Raw genomic sequence first — 6997 nt, 5'->3', positions numbered from 1 at the left:
CATTAAAATGTCAAAATTAAAGATAAAGAAACAATCTGAAAAGCAGTAGGAGAAAAACAAATTGTTACATATAAGGGAAACCCCATAAGGCTATGAGCAGATTTCTCATTAGAAAATTTGCAAGCCAGAAGGGAGTGACATGATATATGCAAAGCACTGAAAAGAAAAAAAAAAAAAAACCAAAAAACCTCTAAAAAGGATACTTCACCTAGCAAGATCATCATTCAGATTTTAAGAAAAAATAGAGTTTTTCAGACAAGCAAAAGCTGAAAAAGTTCAGTATTAAAGAAGCCTTACAATAAATATTAAAGGATCTTCTTTAATCTGAAAAGAAATGGTACTAATTAATAAGAAAAAATATGAAAGTAAAAATGTCACTGGAAAAAGTAAACACATGGTAAAAGTAGTGGTTTAGTCACTTATAAGAAAGTTAAAAGGCAAAAGTAACAAAATTATCTAAAACAACAATAATTAGTTAAGGGACACATAAAATAAAAAGCTGTAAAAAGTAACATCAAAAACATAAAATGTACGCCAGGGTTGGGGTGGGGGAGTAAAAATGTAGAGTTGGGAATGCATTAGGTTAATTATCAACTTAAAATAGACTGTTATATACATAGGATGAAATATGTGAACCTCATAGTAACCACAAAGTAAAAACTTACTGAAATACACAAAAGAAAATGAGAAAGGAATCTAAACATAACACTAAATGACTAGAGAAAGTCATGAAATCACAATTAACGATTTAAAAAATGGCAATAAGTACATATCTATTGATAATTACTTTAAATGTAAATGGACTAAATTCTCCAATCAAAAGACACAGAGTGGCTGAATGGATAAAAAAACAAGACACATCTATATGCTGCCAATAAGACACTTATTTTAGAAGTACGGACTTGCACAGACTGTAAGTAATGAAAAAAAGACTTCATGCAAGTGGAAATGAAAAGAAAGCTGGTGTAGCTATACTCATACATGACGAAATAGACTTTAAAACAAAGACTATTAAGAGACAAAGAGGGTACTACATAATGATAAAGGGGTTAATCCAGCAAGAGGATAATATTTCTAAATACATATGCATGCAATATAGGGGCACCAAAGTACATAAAGCAAATATTAACAGACCTAAAGAGAGAAATTGATAGCAATACAATAAGAGTAAGGGATTTTAATACTCTACTTACATTCAATGAATAGATCATCTAGACAGAAAATCAATGAGGAAACATTGGTCTTAAATAACACATTAATAGATATATATATAGAACATTCTATCCAAAAGCAAAATACACATCCTTCCCAAGTGTGCATGGAACATTCTCCAAGATAGATCACATACTGGCCACAGAACAAGTCTCAATAAATTTAAAAACATGAAATCATTTAAAGCATCTTTTCTGACCACAATGATATAAAACTAGAAATCAAATGTAGGAAGAAGAAAACTGGAAAAACTACAAATATATGCAGATTAAACAACTTGTTACTGAATAATTTCTGGGTCATAGAAGAAATCTTAGAAGAAATAAATAATACTTAGAGACAAATGAAAACAGAAATAATACATACCAAAATCTATAGTATGCAACAAAAGTAGTTCTAAAAGAGAACTTCATGAAATGCAAGCATAACTCAAGAAACAAGAGAAATCTCAAATAAGCACTTTACATCTAAAGGACCTAGAAAAAAAAGAGCCAGCAAAGCCTAAAGTTAGTAGAAGGAAGGAAATAATAAAGATCAGAGTAGAAATCAGTGAAATAGAGACTAAAAAGACAATAGAAAAGGTCAATGAAACTAAGATCTGTTCTTTGAAAAGATAAGCAAAACTGACAAACCTTAAGCGAGACTCACCAAGAAAAAAAGAGAGAGGGCTCAAATAACTAAAATCAGAAAAGAAAGAAGTTACAACTGATACCACAGAAATACAAAGAATCATAAAAGACTACTAAGAACAATTAATTATATACCAACAAATTGAACAACCTAGAAAAAATGGATAAATTCCTAGAAATTCACAATCTTCTAATACTTAATATGAAGAAACAGAAAATCTAAATAGACTGATTACTAATAAGGGGATTGAATCAGTAACCCAAAACTTTCCAACAAAGAAAAGCCCAGGACCAGATGGCTTCACTGGTGAATTCTATCAAACATTCAAAGATTTAAAACCTATCCTTTCCAAACTTTTTCAAAAACACTGAAGAGTAGGAAAAGCTTCCAAACTCATTTTATGAAGCCAGCATTACTCTGATATCAAAAACCAGGCAAGGACACCAAAAGTTACAGGCCAATATCCCCAATGAATATAGATGCAAAAATCCTCAACAAAATATTAGCAAACTGAATTTAACAATACAATAAAAGGATCATACACCATGATCAAGTGAGATTTATTCCAGGGATGCAAGAGTGGTTCAACATCTGCAAATCAATCAATGTGATACACTACATTAACAAAATGAAAGGCAAAAAATCATATATTCATCTCAATAGGAGCAGAAAAAGCATTTGACAAAATTCAAAATCCATTTATGATAAAAACTGTCAACATAGTGGTTATGGAGGAATGCACCTCAACATAATAAAGACCGTAAATGACAAACCCCCAGCTGATTCATATACAACAGTGAAAAGCTGAAAGCTTTTGCTCAAGATCAGGAATGAGACAAGAATGACCACTTTCACCACTTTTTAAAAATATAGTACTGAAATCCTAGCCACAGCAATTAGACAGGAAAAGAAATAGAAAGCATCAAATCGGAAAGAAAAAATTAAAACTGTCACTGTTTGTAGAAGACATGTTACTAGATATAGAAAATCCTGAAGACTCCACAAAAAAACTGTTAGAACTAATAAACAGATTCAGTAAATTGCAGGATACAAAACTAATATGCAAAAATCTGATGCATTTCTATATACTAATAATGAACTATCAGGAAGAGAAATCAAGAAAATAAAATCCCATTTACAATTGCATGAAAAAGAATAAAATACCTAGAAACAATTTTATTCAAGGAGGTAAAAAACCAGTACACTGAAAACTGTAAGACACTGATGAAAGAAGCTATAAAATAGAAAGATATTTCATGCTCATAGCATGAATGGAAAGATATCTCATGTTCATAAATGGAAAGATATTTCATGCTCATAGCTTGGAAAAATTAATAGTTAAAATGCCCATACTACCCATATCTACAGATTTGATGCAATCCCTATTAAAATTCCAATGGCTGGGCACCTGGGTGGCGCAGTCGGTTAAGCGTCCGACTTCTGCCAGGTCACGATCTCGCGGTCCGTGAGTTCGAGCCCCGCGTCGGGCTCTGGGCTGATGGCTCGGAGCCTGGAGCCTGTTTCCGATTCTGTGTCTCCCTCTCTCTCTGCCCCTCCCCCGTTCATGCTCTGTCTCTCTCTGTCCCAAAAATAAATAAACGTTGAAAAAAAAAATTAAAAAAAAAATTCCAATGGCATTTTACATAGAACTAGAACAAATAATTTTAACTTCATATAAAACCACAAAAGACTGTGAATGGCCAAAACAATCTTGAAGAAGAACAAAGCTGGAAGCATACTTCCTGATTTCAAACAGTATCATAAAGCTATAGTAATCAAAACAGAATGATATAGGCATAAAAACAGATACACAGATCAATGGAAAAGATTGGAGAGTCCATAAATAAACCCACACAAATATAGTCAACTAATATATACCAAAGGAGGCAAGAATATACAATGGGGAAAGGACAGTCTCACGAACAGATGGTGTTGGGAGAACTGGATAGCTACATGCAAAAGAATGAAACTGGACACTATCTCACACCATATACAATAATTAACTCAAAATGGATTAAAGAGTTGAACATAAGACCTGAAACCATAAAACTCCTAGAAGAAAACATAGGCAAAAAAAGCTCCTTGACGTGAGTCTTAGCAATCTTTTCTTGAATATGACTCCAAAATAGGGAAACAAAGCAAAAATAAACAAGTGGGACTACATCAAACTAAAAAGCTTCTGTACAGTGAAGGAAACTGTCAACAAAATGAAAAGGCAACCTATGAAATGGAAGATATTTGCAAGATATTTGCAAATCCTATATCTGATAAGGGACTAATCTCCAAAATATATAAAGAGACAGAATAATAAAACAAACAATCTAATTAAAAAATGGGTGGAGTATCTTAATAGACATTTTTCCAAAGAAGACCTACAGATAGGCAACAGGCACATGAAAAGATGTTCAACATCACTAATCATCAGGGAAATGCAAATCAAAATCACAATGAAGCACCACCTTATATCTGTCAGAATAGCTATTATCAAAAAGACAAGAAATATTAAGTGTTGGCAAGGATGTGGAGAAAAGGGAACTCTTGGACACTGTTGGTGGGAACATAAACTGGTAAGGTCACTATGAAAAACAGTATAAAGGTTCCCCCCAAAATTAAAAATAAAGCTACTATATGATCCAGCAACTCCACTGCTCGGTATCCACCTGAAGAAAACAAAAATACTAATTTGAAAAGATATATGCACCCTTATGTTTACTGTGGCATTATTTACAAAATCCAAGATATGGAAACAACCTAACTGTCCATCAATGGATGAATGGATAAAGATGTGGTATATATACACAATGGGATATCATTCAGCCATAAAAAAGAATGAAATCTTGCCATTTGCAACACCATGGATGGGCCTTCAGGGTATCATGGTGAATGAAATATGTTAGAGAGACAAATACCACATGATTTCACTTATCTGTAGAGTCTAAAAACCAAAACAAACAGAACAAGAGAAAACCTAGACTTATAGATACAGGGAAAAGATTGGTCATTACCAGAGGGGAGGGGAGTAAGGGGAGGGTGAAAAGGGTGAAGGGGCTTTAGAAGTACAAACTTCCAGTAAAGTAGGTCATAGGGATGTAATGCACAGCATGGAGAATATAGTCAATAATATTGTATTAACTTTGCACAGTGACAGATGGTAACTAGACTTATTGTGGTGACTGTTTTGCAATGCATGCAAATAGTGAATCATGCTGCACACCTGAAATTAATATATGATATGTCAATTACACCTCAATAATAAAAAAAGAATAATGCAAATGATAAATGCTCTTAGAGTTCAGAAAAAGAGCTTTGACTCTATGTAAAGTAGATGCCAATTTATAACAATTTAGGGTTTGAGCTTCATCAGCCATGGCCTGAGAGGACTGTAAGTTAGGGTTGAGATTTTCCAAACACAAAACGGAGGTACCTGGGAAGGGTCATTCTGACTAGAGAAATCTTCAAACACTGGCTGTAAGGCAGCTTTTGACACTGAACTCCAGATGGGGAGGAATAAGGGACAGGGGTAAGAAGAGTTTGGTAATTCCATGATGAGCTAGAAATGTCAAAGAAAAGGCAAGAGTGCCCTGGGCAAAGTGAACAAAAGTAGAGTAGATGAAATGGAAAGCAGAGGGGTGAGAGGACAGAAGGAAAGAGGAAAGAAACCTAAAAGACCAAAGCAGCTGTTTAATACAAGGAAGAAAGTTGAATATAAGACTGAAAAAGAAAACTTGCTCAAGTCTCTTAGATTAAGCAACTTCAATCAGTTGCAAAGCACAATGAGCATCTTGAAATCATCTTGTTTCAAGTGTGTGATGCTTAGAAGTAGATTTTAACATTAAACAAGAGCACATAGGTGAGACATTGTGGGACCTGGAAATGAGGTCACAGGCGTCCAGCCTAGATCCTTGCTCTGGATACTCAGACTTTAATTTGATCAAAATGAAAGTTTGCTTGATTCTCCACGATGATCTCATTCTTGACTCACAATGGTGCTTTTTGGAATGACTTCTACAGCTTTCCTTCTGCCATGTTATAAGATAGGACTTATTTGCTTAAGGAAAGTGATTTAAAAATATATCATTGATCTTGAGAAATCTTTTAAAGTCTATGACATTTCTTGGCTCAGCAAGGTCAACTTTTGTTCCAAAGTTTCTAAAGAAAAACTCTTATCTCTAAAGGCTGATTGATTTATTTTTAAATAGTAACATTATTCTTTCTTGAACCCTGTAAGCCATCTTTGTTTTAAATTTAGTTCTCTAAGGTCGCCAAACTCACTGGACCCATATGAAAAAGCATCAATCGCTCTTCTATAACTCCTTTTGATGACCTTAAATCCACCAGGTGCTCCAGTGGTTCTGATACTGAGGAATGTAGAACTGCCCCAGGTGTAATCAGGAACTTGCTTGGGGCCCAGTATAGTAAACTGTACCTTTTGTATTTTTCCAGGCAAGAAGAAGTTAAGTGACTACCTTAAGACTCAGCCTAGTATCTGGCCCTGTGGTATAATTTTAAACCTAATGTATAAATACTGAACATAATCAACTAAGAAATCATTAAACTACTTGCTAAAGTGACAGAAGATTAGGAATCCAAGGACAATGATGTTAAGAAATGAATTTAATATTCAGAGTTTGATTTCCTTCAGTGTTCCTGGGCCTTCGCCTGTACAGGCCTTCCATGGCTCTTCTGCATGCCCCCCTCGTTCTTCCCTATCCACTGGCAGGCTGTCTCAAAAGGAGGGGACTCTTCCCAGAGTCTTGTACTACACTGGTTGAATGAGAGACCAAAGTTCATGATTTTGATTTACTGAGTTCACATCCATAGTTCTCCCTGCCTAGAAGAGATAAACTAGCAGTACTTACTGTTCATAAGATTTTGGATGTGTCATTGAACCCCTCTGGGGACTACGTTGTTTTTTTCTGTGAAATGGGTGGCTGGGAGAATTTGATGGCATCATGTATGAAAGTCTTTAAATGTTATATATCAAGGGGTCAGTGTCAGGCCTGCCCCTAAATTGTGTGCAGTCTGAGGCAAGAGTATGAATAGAGACTCACATACCACATGTCTACATCTTTAAAAGTTATGAAAACTGTTAAGTAAAAAGTTCAATTTTGCTGCCTTCATAAAGACCCAAAAAGCCTGGTTTAAATTTAGATTC

Source organism: Lynx canadensis, chromosome A3 (assembly GCF_007474595.2).
Source record: "Lynx canadensis isolate LIC74 chromosome A3, mLynCan4.pri.v2, whole genome shotgun sequence".
Lineage (NCBI taxonomy): Eukaryota > Metazoa > Chordata > Mammalia > Carnivora > Felidae > Lynx > Lynx canadensis.
Note: the sequence above shows the minus strand (reverse complement) of the source record.